The sequence below is a fragment of the Suncus etruscus genome, chromosome 4, assembly GCF_024139225.1.
Source record: "Suncus etruscus isolate mSunEtr1 chromosome 4, mSunEtr1.pri.cur, whole genome shotgun sequence".
Lineage (NCBI taxonomy): Eukaryota > Metazoa > Chordata > Mammalia > Eulipotyphla > Soricidae > Suncus > Suncus etruscus.
The window spans coordinates 83,156,052-83,176,336 of NC_064851.1; the positions used below are offsets into that span (position 1 = coordinate 83,156,052).

Here is a 20,285-nt window from a genome sequence, read left to right on the forward strand (position 1 = left end):
ACTATGGAAACTAATGAACTTTAAATATTCTATTAAACAAAAATATTTTGATTATCATAGGAAGCTCACATATAAGCACAGAAAATGAACATTATGGTTGGTGTCAGAAAGATTAGATAGGTGAGAAATTTAGGATTATAGACTATGTGATCAAGCTTATCTGAGAATTTTATATAGGACTCTTTTCAAAGAAGAATAATGTGAAGAATATGACAAGGCAAATTCCTTTATATTGCTGGCTCTTAAAAAATTTAATCAGCAAAGAACAATGCAAAATCCTGAGAAAATGTATAAATATTTTCACAACTAGAGAGAGAAATATTCACCATTTGGAAGTTAATGGTTAACACAAGGATGAAAATATGCAAAGCCAAAGATAGATTAAATAAAATAATTTTAGCAAAATACAAGCAGATGCTACTGTTAGAATGTTTAGTTTAATGCACTGAAAATTAAACTTAGGAAATACAAGAACTTCTGCTGAGACCTGTAATCATTGTGTTTTAAACCCTTATTTCAATAAAATGTGCCTTTTAAAAATTTGATGTGCAGTTATTATGGCTTTAAATTAAGCATTATAAAGAAAATTTGTTTTTCATGGATAGGACTATATTACAAGTAAGAAGCAGAAAAGGATAATCTCTGCTTCCAATCATTTATAGTGGAATATATACCAGTCCCTAGTAACATAGAAGAAAATTAAGAAGAAGAAGAACTATTCACATTTTAATTAAGTGTCCAGGCTAAAAATGTTAAAAGGTATCATATAACATACTAGCTATAACCCCAAGGGTAAATAAATGTTTATTGATTTTGTGTAAAACTATTATGATTTTTCTAGACACAGCCACTTCTAGGTGACACAGGACAAATAAAAAATATCTGATTTGATTTATAAATCAGGGTGATAAAATAAATAGAATCTTTATGCAATGATAAGTTTTTGTTTGGGGGGTAAACTGTCTTGCCACCTTAGTTCTATATTCCTTTCTCTGCAAATAAACCAGGAAGTACGGGCTGAAGGGAAGGTGGAGGTAAGCAGAACTTCATGGTGGAGAAAAGAGCACTAATTGTCACAGTCAATTCACAGGCTATGAAGTCTCTGACAGGCATTAAAGTTTGGACAGTTTAACCACTTCCCTGAGTAGGCCTCCTTGCTAAGCAGACCATCAGGGCAGCAATCACTGGATCTTTTCCTTTACCCTTGCCAACTGCATTTCTCTTAAGATTCATATGCACTTTTATTTTGATAACCCTAGGAGAGTTACTTAATTTCAACCCAAATTCTGAAACAGAAAAGCCATTTGTGTCTTACTATGGATCAATAGCAAGTTTGCTGACCCTCAATAGAGCACTGATAAGTTGAACAGAAGTGTCCTCCCAATAACTTTTCTTCAAAACTAGTCTTTTTCCATTTAGCTAGTTTTTCTAATTTTCACAGAAAAAGTTTCATAGTTTAATACTCACTTTCAAGTAATAAAATTTCCTTCAGTCCAGTCTAGTTAAAAAAAAAAGTGTAGTTTTCAATTACCACTATTCCCATGATAGGAGAAAATTGTTGATTATCAAAAGGACTTTAAGGTTGAATTGTATTTCCTACAACAGTTTGAACCTAAAGGGGTATAAATGACCAGAAAATAGAAATATGTATGTGCTTAATTGCCTGCTTTAGTTTCCAAGAATATACTTAATTCCTTCTTTTTCTCCTAAACTGCAGAAGGAAATGGAAAGAATGGAGAGGAAGTGTGGCAGATCTTGGCTCTTACTTATGGGTTCCTTGGCACTTTTTTACTGTGGTTAAAGAAGTTGCTGCAAAGCCTTTATGGCTGCTTTGATCTTCCTGAGATTTCTACTGATCACCTTAAACACAGCCTTTCAGTTTCCATTTCCTCTATCATCAGTAGTTTCTCCTTGGCTTAAGCATCCTTTTCTTCACTATTTGTTCTTTCTAGAACTCTTGTTATAAGTTCTGACAGAAGTTCTTCCAGGTCCATTTTTCTGCTTCAAGCACCTAAATTAAGTTTAATGAATTGATTAATAAATTAATTAATATATATAAAGATTTTTAACTTATTAAAACTGTATTTTCAAACATATTTAAAATATTCTTATGCAGATTTCTGAAAAGTCTTAAGTTTTCAGTTACATTAAAAATTCCGAGAATTATGTTTGCTTCATTAACTGGTAAGACTATGTTTAATTTTATCAGATATGTCTTTGGGTGGGTGAAGGTGAGGAGGGAAACCTGGCAGTTCAATAGAGCTTACTTCTGTTACTTTGATCAGAAATCACATCTGATAGTGCTAGGTGGATGATATACAGAGTATTTAACCAGGATTGGGCAAATGCAAGGCAAGAGAATCTCCCTGTGTACTTACTACATCTCCAGCTATCATTTTTTTTTTGCGAATATTTTCTCCAGTTAGGTAATGGGTATATAATTTTATTGTAACTGTCTTTCTTAAAGTTAAAATTTTTCATCTTAATAAGGTCCATTTTTTAAAACATAGTACTTTAAAAGCTCTTATCAAGTTAAGGAAATCCAATTATTTCATGGATCATGTTCTTATATCTAATAAAACATCACAATGTTCAATGTCATTTAAATTTTCCACTATATATCTGATATATAGGTGATATATCTTATGATATATATGTAGTATATTATATTCTAGGAGCAATATATTTTCTATTTTACAAATAAATCTGTGATCCTTCAAATAATTCTGGTAAAGTATTTTAGGTCTGTGCATAGACTGTTTTTGCATGTATATCCAGTTCCTCAACTACACCATAAAAACACCAAAGAAATTAAGAGAGATTAAACCTGGAAAGGCTTTGGTGTATGTGTTTACGGTGGGTGGGTGGGAATCAGGGATAAGAATTTGTACTAACAACTGATTAGTCATTGCTCAGAAACAGAAAATAAAATTTTAGGTTAAAAATGAAAATAACAAAATTCAAGCCTACTTCATATCTATGACATCTATAATTTTCATTAAAACACTTAATATTAGGGATCTAATAGAGCAGTGAGAATTCATGCATTCATGCTTTTATGCTTTATATCCTTGTTCAATTGCATAAGGTTTGTCTGAGAAATATAAATGTGTCCTTGGGGTTCCAGTACCACCAATGTGACCCTAATTTTCTATAGCACTGCAGAAATCAAGCAACTAAACATTTTCACACACTTCAATTTAATCTAATAGTGTAGTTGACCTACATATCCAGTCTAGTCCTCAGGTCTCTGAGCACTATTTGGGACATTTCTACTTACGGTAATCATAGACATTTTGATATTGAATATGTAATTCCTAATTAAGAATATTTATCCTGAGTGTGGTCAGATATTATTAAGTCATGAATCAGAGGTAGTTACTATAACCACTTTGACTATAGTTTTCTCTGATTATTTAAGATATTTAACTAATTAATAGTCCAAAATTGGTTGTCATCAGTAAAATTGTAGAATTGAAGAATGTTAAGCACTAAACCTTAATGAGAATGTGGATTGAATAAAATTATTTTAGCTATGCTCTTTTCATTACTTAAAGTCTTTTTATGGATAGTTCAAATTAAATACTATTAAAATGAACAGAATAGATTTAGTCCTATCCTCTGTGATTCCAATCAGTGTTGTTGATAAAGTGGAAAACTCATGGGAAATTGCCACTAGAGACTATGAAAACTTGAGGATGTATCTCATTAGAGACAATTCTCCATGGAGTTGTGTTTCTGCAAATCTTAAAACAAAGTAACTCTCTATATTCTAGACTATATATTTGGGAAGTACTAGAAATTGAGTGAATGGATAGGTGAATTCTTATCTTGAAAAATAGCAATATTTTTTCAATAAATGAGTTGACAGGCAATCACAAGCAGGCTAATTCAACCTGCAATTTATTTCTGTGATGCAATAGGTTAAAATAATATTTGTAGCTTGAGATAAAATATATAATATAAAGTACTTATATTTATACCAGGATTTAATCTCCAGAACTACAGGATGATCTCCTGAACATTGTCAGAAGTGATCCCTAAACACAAATCCACAATTAATTTCTGAGCACAGATAGAAGTGCTTCCTGCAAAGCATAATAGATAATATTCTAAGTAATTATTCAACAAAACAAAAACAGAGGATTGTGTTTATTCTAGAGTATTTGCTTGGTCAACATGGCCTAAAACACGCCTGATCCCTGTTCTCCTCACAAAAGATTGCTAATACTTTGCCTAATACATCTACTAAGGCAGAGTATACTACTCTTCCATTAGAATGTAGTTTTCAGAATTACTATTAACTAGAAAATATTTAGTATAAACTCAGATTTCTTTTCTATAATGTATAGTATTGAATGTACTAGTAGAGTTAATCTTTTTCATTTAACTTTGTAGAAAATATGGCTAAGAAAACAAGTGCCAGTGGTTCTACTGTTGAAACTGCTATTTTTTTTTAGTAAAAGTAATCAATTATTTGTTTCTGAGCAAAGAATTTAAATGTCGTCAGACTATGTGCACAAAACTATGCTTTATTTTCAAGAAGGAGAAAATGCAGACTCCAGAAAAAAATTATAGACTCCTTCTTCTGTATGGTTACAGCATTTGCTTTCAGGCAAGTTTCATAAAGAAGTAGTAGCAGGGGGCCAGAGTGATAGTGCAGCTGTAGGGCATTTGCCTTGCAAGCAACTGACACAAGATGGACCTGGGTTTGATCCCGCCGCGTCCCATATGGTCCCCTGAGCCAGGAAGAATTTCTGAGCACGTAGTGAAGATTAACCTCTGAGCATCAACAGGTGTGCCCCCCCCCAAGAAAAATAAACAAAGAAAAAACAGTGGTAGCAGGAACATGTTAAAGTACTGGGACTCTCTGAATATTACAAAATAAATTTTTAATTTTAAAGGTTTGTTTATGTATTTGTGTACATGATATGTTATATATTATAATTTTTATTTTAGAATTAAATTTGTTGTGATATTATCATATCTATAAGGAAGAAATTGGTTCAGGTGAATTTAATAAGTTGACAATTTCTAAGTCACTTACAAATAAGCAATATGCAATTTTAGGAAAAGTGTCTATTACATAGTAAAATAAGGTCTCAAATGTAAGATTTAGATAATGATAGTAAAATCAAGACTTGAAAGCTTACAATAAGTACTTAGTTATTACTTAGCTAGTAGTGCATAATAAAATAGACATGTAAATCAATAAAGCCTTTAAGATAAAGCTTTAATATGTCTTATTTGAATTTACTATTTATAATAGTTTAGCAATCCAGATCTTTGGAGAAATACAATTAGTCAAAAGTTGTGCCACTGAAAATTGTGGCTGATCATACTTCAGGATCACATTCAGCAGTTTCATTAGAATAGAAAAGCTCCACTCCCAAGAAAGGAGAGAACAGATTGATAATACAGTTGATAGGGTGTTTGCGTTGATTGAAGCTGATTTGGATTCATTCTCCTGCAACATATAGTGATCTCAAGTTCTGCCAGGTGTGAGTACTGAGCACAGTCATGAATAAGACTTGAACACTGTGCTCGCTTTGGCAGCATATAAACTAAAATTGGAACGATATAGAGATTAGCATGACCCCTGCGCAAGGATGACACGCAAATTTGTGAAGCGTTCCATAATTTTTTTCTCACCATTGGGTTATTGAACTTTCCAGAATAAAAACAATCTAAACAAACAAACAAACAAAAAGACCTGAACACTGCTGTATTTGACAGTCCAAAATGAATAATAATAAATAAATAAAATGAAATTGGTTAAAATTAAAACATGGTCCATATTCACATAAATGCAAATTAGTAATTTACATAAATGCAAATTAGTGATTTACACTTATCTTTACAAAAATATAAAATAAAAATAGTATTCCTTATAAAATTTAAAACAGAATGGAATTTTTACAAACATATGTTTGTAAACATATGTAAACATATATAGTTTCAAAGATTGAATGTGGGTCAGCTACACACAACGCAAGTTTCTTAAGTGATGTACTTTCTCTCCAGCCAGCCCGTTTAGCCTACATCTAGAAAAACATCTAGAAAAAAAAGTCCATATCAAAAATATTAATTACAATTGGAAGAAAATGTTACTGATATTTTTTATTATTATTATTATTATTATTATTATTATTATTAGTAGTAGTAGTAGTAGTAGTAGTAGTAGTAGTAGTAGTAGTTGCAGCAGTAGTTGTTGTTTTATTTTCCTAGTTTGGGAGGTACACCCAGCAATGGTCTGGGCTTACTCCTGATTCTGTGGTTAGATATCACTGGGCCACTCCTGGCAGGACTTGCAGAACCATATGAAATGTTGAGAATCAAACCTGGGTCAGCAGCATGCAGGGCAAGTGCTACCCACTGTACTCATTTAGATTCTAGGAGCCAGATAGATTTAAGGATGACATCCACAACCACACTAATAATTGAACACTCTCCTTTAACTGAGTAAATATTGAGGTTCATCACCTAAAATTGTGTGAAACTAGACAAAAATGACACAGATTTGTCTCTGAATAATAAAGCATACTGAATGTTGAGAGTCTTGTGCATTTATGTCTCACCTCTCAACCAACAGGGGTTTTAACATGGGCATGCTTGATCCTGCTATCAAAACATGTCCTACTCTCTTACTGAAATATAAAGATTTTATTTTAAAATGCTTTGTTACTCAAACTCAATTTTTACAGTAAAGATTATTTACTTGTTAGTATTATCTATATTCCCTAATTTTCATTTTATGTATACATTTTCAGTTATGAAACAATGTTAGTCTGGCATAAGTTAGCAACTGAAGCAATGCTGAATATACTCAAAATATTAATTTTATTTTCTATGTATAAGTTATAAACGCAGTTAATAAATTATGAGTGGGTGGAACCCAGATGCTATTTAGAAACTGGTTCATTTCCTCTAGTCTACGAAGCTGACAGCACTATAAATATTTAGCTGAGACCCATTTGGAGGACTCAATGATAACTTATTTATCCCTTCCTTTCTCTCATTCTCTCTTTTTTTTGTTTTGGTTTATTTACTTTCTCTTTACTATCATGCAAGAGACAAGACTATGTATACATATGTATTGTTTATCCTACTGATAAATTTAGGATTTTTACACCATCTACACACTTGAAATATTGCCAGGTTCCTTTACTCTTCTGTCTCCTGAACCTCTCCTGAGGGGGCTGAGAAGAGCCCAGCAAAATTGTTCTCCTAGAGGTGCCCAAGCTGAAAAGCCAAGAAAGACTGAGTGAGAGACTGGATTTTATCAGCGTTCCGGCTGGCGATCCTGCCTGCTTCAGAGGTGGGTTGGGACATACACACCCTGATTCCTGCTGTTTTCTGCTGAGTGTCACAAGGGCGCAGAAGCCATCTTGAACCATGGTGGTTCCAGCTGCCTGAGACTGGATTTCATCTGTGTTCTTGCTGGTGATCCTGCCTGCTTCAGAGGTGGGTTGGGACATACACACACTGATTCCTGCTGGTTTCTGCTGGCTGTCAGAAGAGCACAGAAGCCATATTGGACCATGGTGTTTTCAGCCACCTGAGATTGGATTTCATCAGCATTCCTGCCAGGGGTCCTGCCTGCTACAGAGAGTTCTTGGCTGGCTCTGCCCTCCTGCTGTGCTGTAGATGACCCTGAGGACTTGAAGGGAATTCTTTGCTTTGCTTGCTGTCTTTCCTGAATACTTGAAGCTCTCCTCAGAGGCCTAGAAAGTGCACCCCCCAAAACTGTCACCTAGAGGCCCCAGAAGAGTGTGGCCACGAAGCTAAACAAAGCAGCAGTGCACTCCTTCTAACCAATGACCCCATCACGACACGCAGGAAAAAATCACACTAAAAGCGTGACAATGGGGAAACCTCGCAGGCAAACACCATTCACAGAGAATGAAGACAATAGCTTGGACAACCCAAAAAATTCCAACCACCTTATTAACCTCTCAGATAAGGAGTTTAGAATAGAAATATGAAAGATGTTTGTATAACTCAAAGAAAGCATAGATAGATCTGAACAGAACACAAAGACAGATCAGAAAACTCCAAACTGAAATAACAGATCTGAAAAACATGGTAGCTCAACTGAAAAACTCAGTGGATAGCCTCTCCAGCAGGTTAACAACTGCTGAGGACAGAATCAGCATGCTGGAAGAAGAGATGCAAAAAACCCTCAACATAACAGAAGAAATTGGAAAAGAACCTTAAGACAAACGATCAGTCAATGCAAAAAGTACTAAAGGAATGCAACAAATGAAAATAAAAATCTTTGATAAAATCAACAAACAACATAAGTATCATTGGAGTCCCAGAGGCCCAGGTAGGAGATCCCCAGGAAGAATCAACTGTCAAAGACATCATCAGAGAGATACTCCCAGAGTTAAAGACTACATGCAATCAAATTCTGCATGCCCGAAGAGTACCAGCAAAAAGAGACCCGAAGAAAAACACCACAAGATACATCCTTGTTACAATGACATTTCCCACAGATAGAGATGATCAAAAAGGTAAATTACATTCAAAGGGGTTTCCTTAAAAATCACAGCAGACCTGTCACAAGAAACTCTCAAGGTCAGAAGACAGTGGGGGCATATTGTGACAAAGCTGAATGAAATGGATGCCTCACCGAGAATACTGCACCCAGCCCAACTCACGTTCAGGTTTGAAGGAGGATACATAGCTTCATGGATAAACAACAGCTAAGAAACTTCACAGATGAAAAATCAGCCTTAAAGAAAAAACTGAAAGGTCTACATTAACAAACACAGCAAACGTATCTACAAAGATGACATTAAATCCTATGACAATCATCTCCCTCAATGTCAATGGACTGAATTCACCAATTAAAAGACACAGAGTGGCAAAATGAGTCAAAAAGATGAATCCAACCTTCTGCTGCCTACAAGAAACACACCTGAATAGTCAGAAGAAACATAGACTCAAAATCAAAGGCTGGAGGAAAATCATCCAAGCAAACAGTATCCTTAAAAAAGCTGGGGTGGCCATATTAATATCTAATGACACCAAATTTATACTCAGAAAAGTTGTAAGGGACAAAGATGGACACTTTGTACTTATCAAGGGATATTCTGCAACAGGAAGAAATCAGACTATTAAACATATATGCAAATTATATAATACAGCAAATTATCTAATACAATTATTGACAAATCTTAAAGAAGACATCAATAATAACACAATAATTGTGGGAGACCTCAACACGGCCCTATCAACACTTGATAGATCAATCAGATTGAAACCCAGCAAACATATACTAGCCATGAAAAGAGAAACGGAAGAAAAGGGGACTAGTAGATATATATATAGGACATTCCACCCAAAAAACCCTGGATAAAATTTCTTCTTCAATGTACGTGGGACATTCTCTAGGATAGACTACATGCTTTCATATAAAACATATCTCCATAATATCAAAAAGATAGAAATTTTGCAGGCTACCTTCGCTGACCATAAGGCTCTGAAATTATATGTGAATTCCAAAGGGACACAAAAGAAAAACTTTAACACTTGGAAGATAAACAGCCTCATATTGAATAACCAGTGGGTCCCAGATAAAATCAAAGAGGAAATCAAACCTTTCCTGGAAACAAATGATAATGAAGACACAATCTGCCAGAATCTATGGGACACAGCAAAAGCTGTCCTGAGAGGAAAATTTATAGCTTTGCAAGCACACAGCAGGAAGGAAGAAGGGGCTTACCTGAATAACTTAGTGATGCAGCTCATAAACTTAGAAAATGACCAACAAAAGTAACCAAAAAATAGGGAGAGAAGGAAATAATAAAGCTGAAAGCAGAAATCAATGAAGTGGAAACCCAAAAAAACATTCCAAAAGATCAACAAAAGCAGAAGTTGGTTCTTCGAAAAAATAAACAAGATTGATAGACCTTTGGCAAAATTCACAAAAAAGAGAGAGAGTTCAACCTGGTAACCCGCATTAGAAATGAAAAGGGGGAGATCACAACAGATATTTCAGAGATCCAAAGGGTAATCAGAGACTACTTTGAGAAACTTTATGCTACTAAACATGAGAACCTAGAAGAAATAAATTCCTGGACACTTATAACCTTCCACGGTTAAGCAAGGAGGACGTAACATATCTAAACACCCCCAACACTATGAAGAAAATTGAATCTGTAATAAAATATCTGCCTAAATAAAAAGCTCAGGCCCAGATGGATTATATAATGAATTTTTTACAACCTCTCAAGAGGAGCTACTACCAATCCTAGCCAGACTCTTCCATGAAATTGAAAAAACTGAAACACTTCCAAATAGCTTTTATGAAGCCAACATCACCTTGATACCAAAACCAGACAGAGATGCTGCCAAAAAAGAAAATTACAGACCAATATTCCTGATGAATGCAGATGCAATGATCTTCAACAAAATCCTGGCAAATAGGATCCAATGCATCATCAAGAAGATCATACACTACGACCAATTAGGTTTCATCCCAAGAATGCAAGGATGGTTTTACATCCGTAAATCTATCAACATAAAACAAAACATCAATAACAAGAAAAATAAAAATCACATGATCATATCAATAGACACAGAGAAAGCATTTGATAAGGTCCAACACCCATTCTTGATAAAAAAAAAACTCTCAGCAAGATGGGAATAAAAGGAAACTTTTTCAATCTAGCTGAAGTCATCTACCACAAGCCAATGGCAAATATTATCCTCAATGGAGAAAAACTAAAAGCCTTTCCTCTAAATTCTGGTACAAGACAAGGCTGTCCGCTCTCACCACTCCTCTTCGAGATAGTACTGGAAGTTCTTGCTATAGCGATCAGGCAAGAAAAAGATATTAAGGAACTCCAGATAGGAAAGGAAAAAGTCAAGCTCTCACTGTTTGCAGATGACATGATACTCTACTTAGAAAACCCTAAGGACTCTACCAAAAAGCTTTTAGAAACAATAGATTCATACAGCAAGGTGGCAGGCTACAAAATTAACACACAGAAATAAATGGCCTTTTTATACACCAATAATGATAGGGAAGAGCTGGATGTTAGAAGGCAATCCCATTCACATTAGTGCCATACAAACTCAAATATCTTGGAGTCAACTTGACCAAAGATGTGAAGGACCTATACAAAGAAAACTATAAAGCCCTGCTCCAAGAATTAAGAGAGGACACGCAGAAAAGGAAACACATACCCTGCTCATGGATTGGCAGGATTTACATCATTAAAATGGCAATACTCCCCAAGCCATAATACAGATTTAATGAGATCCCTCTAAAGACACCCATGACATTCTTCAAATAAGTGGATCAAACACTTATGAAGTTAATCTGGAACAGTAAACAAACTCAAATAGCTAAAGCTCTCCTAGATTAAACGGAATATGGGAAGCATTATTTTCCACAACTTTAAACTGTACTACAAAGCAATAGATAAACAAACAGCATAGAATTGGAATAAAGACAGACCCTTAGATCAGTGGAATAGATTTGAGTTGTCAGAGAATGTTCCCCAGATATACTAACACCTAATTTTTGACAAAGAAGCAAAAAATCCTAAGTGGAGCAGGGAAAATATCTTCAACAAGTGGTGCTGGCAGAACTGGTTAGCCACTTGCAAAAGAGCGAACATATGGGGCTGGCAAGGTGGTGCTAGAGGTAAGGTGTCTGCCTTGCAAACGCTAGCCAAGAAAAGAACCACAGTTCGATCCCCTGGCATCCCATATGGTCCCCCCAAGCCAGGGGCAATTTCTTTTTTTTTGTTTTTTGTTTTTTGTTTTTAAAAGAATTGAGCATTTTATTGTTTTTAATTTACACCTCTCTAATATTAGTTCACTTTATTTAGTAAACTTTTGTCCTTTATGGTTTTTCTCAGTAAAAAATTTGGTCCTTAATTATTTTCTATACGTATCTGTTTTTTTTTTTCTTTTTTTTTTTAATTTTTATTTTTAATTATGAGAACAAGGGTGCAAAGAAAGAGGACAAGGTAAAGTTACAGTGGAAGGACAATCACCCGTAACATAATTCTCAGAAGTCCCCTTGCTGATATCTTAACTTTGAAATTTCAGCCAAAGAACATTAAGATAAATAGGACGGAATCCATGTACAATTACTTTGTCCCTCAAGTCCCCAGATTGTAACACATTATAATATTTCTTAACAGTACACAAGGCAATCTAAAGCCATAAAACTTACGTAACTCCTTAAACATTACAGGCATAGTATTTTCTTACATTTCCATATACATGCATATTAGCTTAAGTTAACCTCAAATTTTAAGTGAGTTCTTTTTAAGGATTAGAGTCAAAGGAGCACAGTAAAAATGGTGTTAGAGTGGCAATTGTTGTTTGCATAGGCCCACCAAAATATGAGGGACATGGAAAGAAATAACCTTGGCCTAAGTACAAAGAGACCAGACCCCTGAAGTTTCCTGGCACAAGACCAAGTCTAGGATCCAGCAAGCTAGATCTTCCAATCCAATACATTGTCTGTAGTGCCAACACACTTTTATTTTTCACACAGTCTCTGTTGTTGGTATCATGTTTCTGTATTAAAGATCCTGGAATCTGCATATCTTACATTGAAGTCAGGATGTGGAGCATCCTCTCCTTTCACCTCACAATCAAAGGGCAATGCAGGGAGCCCTGTCCTGTAAGCAGGTGAGCAGGTCGAAGTCTGAGCAGTGTAGGTCTTCTGTGGTAGAGGATTGCTTCCAGGTTATGTTATAGACCAGCCTGGATGTTTCGTGCATGGCTTCCCTGGTACAGGGGAGAATGGATTATGCCCTTTCTTCTGATGTCTGTGCCAGGTCGTTATGTCAAAGTTCAGGGTGTATGGTCCCTTTGCACTACAAGATTTATGTGTTCCAATCTCTATTAGATAGGATCTTATTTGTATGTATAGTATTTTCCCATTTTAATGTGCCTATGCAAATAAGAAGCAATGCCACATGGTGTTATTGGCACATATGGGGGCCATAAGAACAATTCCAATGATTCCCATGACATGGTTCAATCATAAGCATTAAACTGGGGGACTCTTTCACCAAAATTCCTTGTCAAACAGCTCAAAAAGAGAAGATAAAAAGTGGTTAGAATCATCACTGTATAAGACAACATTTAGTAAGAATTATAGCTTTCAGAGAAAAAACACAAAATATTCTAAAGAAATACGTGTCTATTTTATGTATCTTGAAAGAGTTTGGGGTTGTCACACACAATGCACAGTTTTGGACTGTGATTAGGATTGTACACTACTGAAGTTAAAAAGAGTAATGTAGGTTAGTGATGTTTGAGAGGGGGTTAGAGAGTTAAGGAGTAAAAAAGAGCTTTGTAGGGGTGTGGGAAAGGGCAGAATACAAAATGAACATTCTGTATATGCAAAACATAAATAAGAATAAGGAATATTCTGAATACATGAAGTACGCGCGGGGCATGAGCCCCCGCGCGGTTCTGTAGTTTTTGGTTGCCTAAGGAGGAATTTCTCACCCCCTCCCCCCAGGGCCCGATTAACCAGGCGTGGCCCTGAAGACCCGCCTGGTGTGGGGGGAATCTTGTTCACCTGGACTAAATGGTCAGCCCAGGGGTCCTATGGCTAGCTGTCCTGCCCAGAGCCCCCATCATACCAGTCAAAGGCCCACGAAATCCTGGCATGCGGGCAATTTCTAAGCACGTAGCCAGGAATAACCCCTGAGCATCAAACGGGTGTGGCCCCCCCCCCAAAAAAAAAGCAAACATAAAACCCCAGTTAACATCATGTACAAAGGTAAAATCCATATGGATGAAAGACCTTGATATCAGACCTGATACCATAAGGTATATAGAGCAGCACGAAGGTGTAACGCTCCATGACATTGAGACTAAAGGCCTCTCCAAGGAGGAAACTTTACAAACAAATGAAAGCAGAGATAAACAGATGGGAATACATTAAGCTGAGAAGCTTCTGCACCTCAAAAGAAATAGTGTCCAGGCTACAAGAGCCATCCACATAGTGGGAGAATCTATTCACCCAATGCCCATCAGATAAGAGGTTAAAATAAAAAATATACAGGACACTGACAGAACTTTACAAGAAAAAAAACATCTAATCCAATCAAAAAATGGGGAGAAGAAATGAACAGACACTTTGATAAGAAAAGAAATACAAATGGCCTAAAGGCACATGAAAAAATGCTCCTCCTCACTAATCATCAGGGAGATGCAAATCAAAACAACGATGAGATACCATCTCACACCACAGAGTCTGGCACACATCATAAAGAATGAGAACAATCAGTGCTGGTGGGGATGTGGAGAGAAAGAAACTCCCATCCACTACTGGTGGGAATGCCGTCTAGTCCAACCTCTATGGAAATCGATATGGAGATTCCTCAAAAAACTGTAAATTGAGCTCCATTCGACCCAGCTATTCCTCTCCTAGGGATATATCCTAGGAACACAAGAATACAACACAAAAATCCCTTCCTCACACCTATATATATTGCAGCACTATTCACAATAGCCAGGCTTTGGAAACAACCAAGATGCCCTTTAACAAATGAATTGCTAAAGAAACTGTGGTACATATACACAATGGAATATTATGCAGCCATCAGGAGAGATGAAGTCATGAAATTTTCCTATACATGGATGTACATGGAATCTATCATGCTGAGTGAAATAAGTCAGAGGGAGAGAGATAGACACAGAATTGTCTCACTCATCTATGAATTTTAAGAAAAATAAGTCATTTTTCAAGAATCCTCAGAGAATGAGAGGAGGGCTAGAATTTCCAGCTCTCTTCATGAAGCTCCCCACAAAGGAGTGGGTGAGTACAGTTATAGAAATAACTACACTTGGAAACTACCATAAACCAGTGAATGAATGAGAAAACTGGAAAGCCTGTCTAGAGAGGTGGGGGTGGGGTGGGATGGAGGGAGATTTGGGACATTGGTGGTAGGAATGTTTGCACTGGTGAAGGGGGGTATTCTTTACATGGCTTAAACCTAATCACAATCATATTTGTAATCAAGATGTTTAAATAAGATATTATTAAAAAGAGAAAGACTGAGTGAGTGAAACACTGCTATCAGTGTGCCCCCAGCAGAAAGAGAGATATTTTGTCTTTGAATAAAAGCTGGAGGAATCTGCACCTGCTGTGAGATTATGAACTTGGAGATACAGGGGGCCTGTGACCTGCATCTATCTCTCTAACTAAACTCATCCTTTTTTGTGGTGAGCTTCATGAGGTGAGCTGTAACTTTCAGCCCCTCTCTCTTTTGTGTCTGAAAATGATTATTGCAATAATGTCTTTCATTTATCTTAAAACCCATAGATGAGTGAGACTATTCTGCATCTCTCTCTCTGACTTATTTCACTCAGCAGAATAGATTACATGTATATCCATGTATAGGAAAATTTCATGACTTCATCTCTCCTGATGGCTGCATAATATTCCATTGTGTATATGTACCACAGTTTCTTTAGCCATTTGTCTGTTCAAGGGCATCTTGGTTGTTTTCAAAGCCTGGCTATTGTGAATAGTTCTGCAATATATATAGGTGTGAAGAAGGGTTTTTTTTTATTGTATTCTTGTGTTCCTAGGGTATATCCCTAGGAGTGGATTAACTGGGTCGAATGGGATTTCAATTTCATCTGGAATAAAGTAAAGAAATGGTGAGGAAGTAATATCATGCCTTCTCAATCTTCCAGACCACATCTCCCTAGAGCTTGAGATCTTGTATGCCTGGGAGTAGTTTAGAATATTTTATACTTAATTTTTCCTTCACAATAACAATACAAATTCCTTTGCAAAAGACATCCAGAACTAATATTCAGAATGTTTGAAGAAACACCTAATGCTTGTCCTTGTTACTGGAATGGTGAAGAGGAATTCTGCTCTACTTTAGTATTTATGGGAAACACATGAAAAGATGATGCTTACTACAGAACACTGACAAAGCAGTAAAATATTGAATTCAGTTGCCCTAGATTATACATTGGAAAGAGCTGGACATTGCAGAACTTCTCTCTCTTGTCTCTCAGAATTATTGCAAAAATGTCTTTTAAAAAACATAGATGAGGGAGAATATTTTGCATTTGTCGCTCTCTGTTTTAGCGAAATAACTACATTTTTATCTATCCTAATAATGAGAATGTATGAGGGTTATAGAAATCCTGTCTAGAGTACAGACGGGGGTGGGTGGGGAGGAGGGAGATTTGGTGATGGGGATGTTGACCTGTGTGGGTTTCTCTACTCTTCTATCTTCTGAGCCTCTCTCGAGAGGGCCAAAGGGCCCAGCAAAATCAATCTCTTTGAGGCTCTAGAGGAGCATGCTTTGCTTTGTGGCTGCACGCTGTTTCTAGCTAATGAACCCCACAATAACACACAGAAAAAAAATCACACTACTAGTGTGACAATGGGGAAACTTCTCAGGCAAACACCAAGTACAGAGAATGAAGATGATAGCTCTAATGACTCCAAATATACAACCATTCGATTAATCTCTCAGATAAGGAGTTTAGAATAGAATAATGGAGGATCCTTATGGAAATCAAAGAAAACATATCACTAGCTAAACAGAACACAAAGACAGAAATCAGAAAACTCCAATACATCTGAAAAACATAGTAGCTTAACTGAAGACCTCAGTGGGAAGCCTCTTCAACAGGGTAATAGCAACCAAGCACAGCATCAGTGAACTAGAATATGAAATGCAGAACAACTGAATAAAGCAAAAGAGATTGGGAAAGAAACTTAAGGCAAACGATCATACAATGGGAAAAGTACGCAAAGAATGTGAGAAGATGAAAACAGAAGTCTTTGATAAACTTGTCAGAAACAACATAAGAATCATTGGAGTCCCAGATGCTCAGAAATGGGATCCTCAGGAAGAATCAACAATCAAAGACATCATCACAAACCAACTCCCAGAGCTAAAGACTGCATTCAATCAAATTCTGCATGCCCTAGAGTATCAGCTAAAAGAGACCTGAACAAAAACACCTCAAGGCACATCCTAGCCACAATGACGAATTCTACAGATAGAGATAGAATACTTAAAGCAGCAAGATCAAAAAGGGAAATTACATTCAACAGAACATTTATGAGATACACAACAGACATGTCACAAGAAACTCTCAAGGTCAGAAGACAGTGGTGGGATGTTGTGACAAGACTAAATAAAAAGGAGGCTTTACCTAGAATACTGCACCTTGCCCGACACATGTTCAATTTGAAGGAAGGATGCATAGCTTCATGGATAAGCAACAGCTCAGAAAATTTCCAGATGCAAAATCAGTCTTAAAGAAAAATTTGAAAGATCTACTTTAAGACAAGACAGAAAAACAGATACACAAAGATGACATTAAATCCCATAACAATCATCTTCCTCAAAGTCAATGAACTAAATGCATCTGTTAAGAGACACAGAATGGTTAATGGATCAAAAAGATGAATTCAACCTTTTGCTGCCTACAAGAAACACACCTAAATAGTCAGAACAACCAAAGACTCAAAATCAAAGGCTGGAGGTAAATCATCCAAAAACACATTTAAAAAAGATAGCCATATTAATATCAGACAACACAAACTTTAGACTCAGATAATTTGTAAGGGACAAAGATGGACACTTTGTACTAATAAAGGAATATGTGAAACAGGAAGAAATTTACTACTAAAGATATATATGCACCCAGTGAGAGACCAGCAAAATATCTAATAGAATTATTGACAAATTTGAAAGAGGACATAATAATAACACAATAACTGTGGGAGACCTCCACAGAGCCCTGTCAACACTTGATAGGTCAACCAGACTTAAACTCAACAAAAATTTTCTATCCATAAAAAGAGAAATGAAAGAAAGAGGCCTAGTATATATATATATATATATATATATATATATATATATATATATATATATATATATATATATATATAGGACATCCATCCATCCCCAGAAACCTGGATAAATATTCTTCTCCAATACATGGGTCATTCTTCAGGATAGACCACATGATGGCACATAAAACATACCTCCATTAAGAGGATAGAAATCTTGCAAGCTACTTTTGTGACCACAAGGCTCTGAAATTAGATGTGAGCTACAAAGTGACACAGAAGAACTTTAACAACTGGAAATTAAACAGCCGTCTACTGAACAACCAGTGGGTCTGAGATGAAATCAAAGAGGACATCAAAACTTTCCTGGAAACAAATGACAATGAAAACACAAACTATCAGAATCTTTGGGACACTGCAAAAGCAGTACTGAGAGGAAAATTTATAGCTTTGCAAGCACACATCAGGAAGGAAGAAGCCTCTGATATCCAAAATATACAAGGCACTGACAGAACTTTACAAGAAAAAACATCCTATCCCATCAAAAATGGGGAGAAAAATTAACCGACACTTTGCCAGAGAAGAAATACGAATGGCCAAAAGGCACATGAAAAAATGCTCCACATCACTAATTATCAGGGAGATGCAAATCAAAACAATGAGGTACTATCTCATGCCACAGAGATTGGCATATATCACAAAGACTGAGAATAAGCAGTGCTGTGGCAGTGATGTAGAGAGAAAGGAACTCTTATTCACTGCTGGTGGGAATGCCATCTAGTCCAACCTTTTTTGAAAGCGATATGGAGATTCCTCCAAAAGCTGGAAATTGACCTCTCATATGATCCAGCTACACCACTCCTAGGGACCTATACTCTAGGAACACAAATATAGAATACAAAAATTTCTTCCTCACACTTATAGTCATTTCAGCACTATTTATAATAGCCAGACTATGGAAACAACCAAGATGTCCTTCAACAGTTGAATGGGTAAAGAAACTGGTACATACACACAACGGAATATTATGCAGCTGTCAGGAGAGATGCACTTATGAAAATTTCCTATACATGGATGTACATCGAATCTATTATGCTGAGTGAAATAAGTCAGAGGGAGAGAGATAAATACAGAATATTCTCCCTCATCTATGTTTTTTTAAAAGACATTTTTGCAATAATTCTGAGAGACAAGAGAGAGGAGTTCTGCAATATCCAGCTCTTTCCAATGTATAATTTAGGGCAACTGAATTCAATATTTTACTGCTTTGTCAGTGTTCTGTAGTAAGCATCATCTTTTCATGTGTTTCCCATAAATACTAAAGTAGAGCAGAATTCCTCTTCACCATTCCAGTAACAAGGACAAGCATTAGGTGTTTCTTCAAACATTCTGAATATTAGTTCTGGATGTCTTTTGCAAAGGAATTTGTATTGTTATTGTGAAGGAAAAAATTAAGTATAAAATATTCTAAACTACTCCCAGGCATACAAGATCTCAAGCTCTAGGGAGATGTGGTCTGGAAGATTGAGAAGGCATGATATTCTTCCTCACCATTTCTTTACTTTATTCCAGATGGAACTACTTAAGTGAAGTCATAGCCTGATGTGAAAGAACAGAGGCCAGGAGAATGAAAAATAAACACTAATCCTACATATGTATGCTTTTTTATATAGACTATCTCTTTAGTTAATACATACACACATACATTTTTCTCTATACACAACAATATTATGTAAAAATTCATGAGATTATTTATATAATAATAATTTAAAAAATAGGTAAACAAGCTTGTATGTAATTTCTAGCTCTTTAAAAATAAACATATATTAGTTACTCCATTTTTAAGTGTGAGAGAATAAAATTAATTGCCAAAATCTATGGTCATTAAGTCAAAATTAAAATTCAGAATTCCAGAGTCTTTTTGTTTTTGTTTTTTGTTTTTTTGGGGCCACACCCGGCGGTGCTCAGGGGTGCTCAGGTCCTGGCTGTCTGCTCAGAAATAGCTCCTGGCAGGCACGGGTGACCATATGGGACATCGGGATTTGAACCAACCACCTTTGGTCCTTGAATCGGCTGCTTGCAAGGTAAATGTCACTGTGCTATCTCTCCGGGCCCCTATGAACAGTCTTTGAAAGAATTGAACATCAATGAAACATATGTCAAGAAATACTAGTATTCTTTAGCAAAGCAATGCGCCTTTGATTTAATTGGAAATATTTAATTTATAGCAGAAGGGCTTCATATTCTATCCATTAATAGCTAATGCTTAATGAAAATTATAAAGTCCCTGACAAATACATTTTTTTCTTAATAATATACTTTGCTAAAATATTTGCAAGAGGAGGTAAAAGCCATCAGATTGAAGGTTTCAACTTGCAGACATGTCAGTTGGGAGTCTATTTCTACTACTGAACAAATGAAATAATAAAATTAATTGTTTCCTCATAAAGAATTTTGATTATTC

The 20,285-nt window shown here is 35.9% G+C and overlaps 1 non-coding gene across 1 annotated transcript; it reads left to right on the forward strand.

The window, feature by feature from the left end:
• The first annotated feature begins 5,540 nt into the window (after positions 1 to 5,540).
• On the forward strand, positions 5,541 to 5,644 carry LOC126007428 (U6 spliceosomal RNA). Its single transcript, XR_007495001.1, has one exon. It is a non-coding gene; the product is annotated as a U6 spliceosomal RNA (small nuclear RNA).
• Positions 5,645 to 20,285: the final 14,641 nt, after the last annotated feature.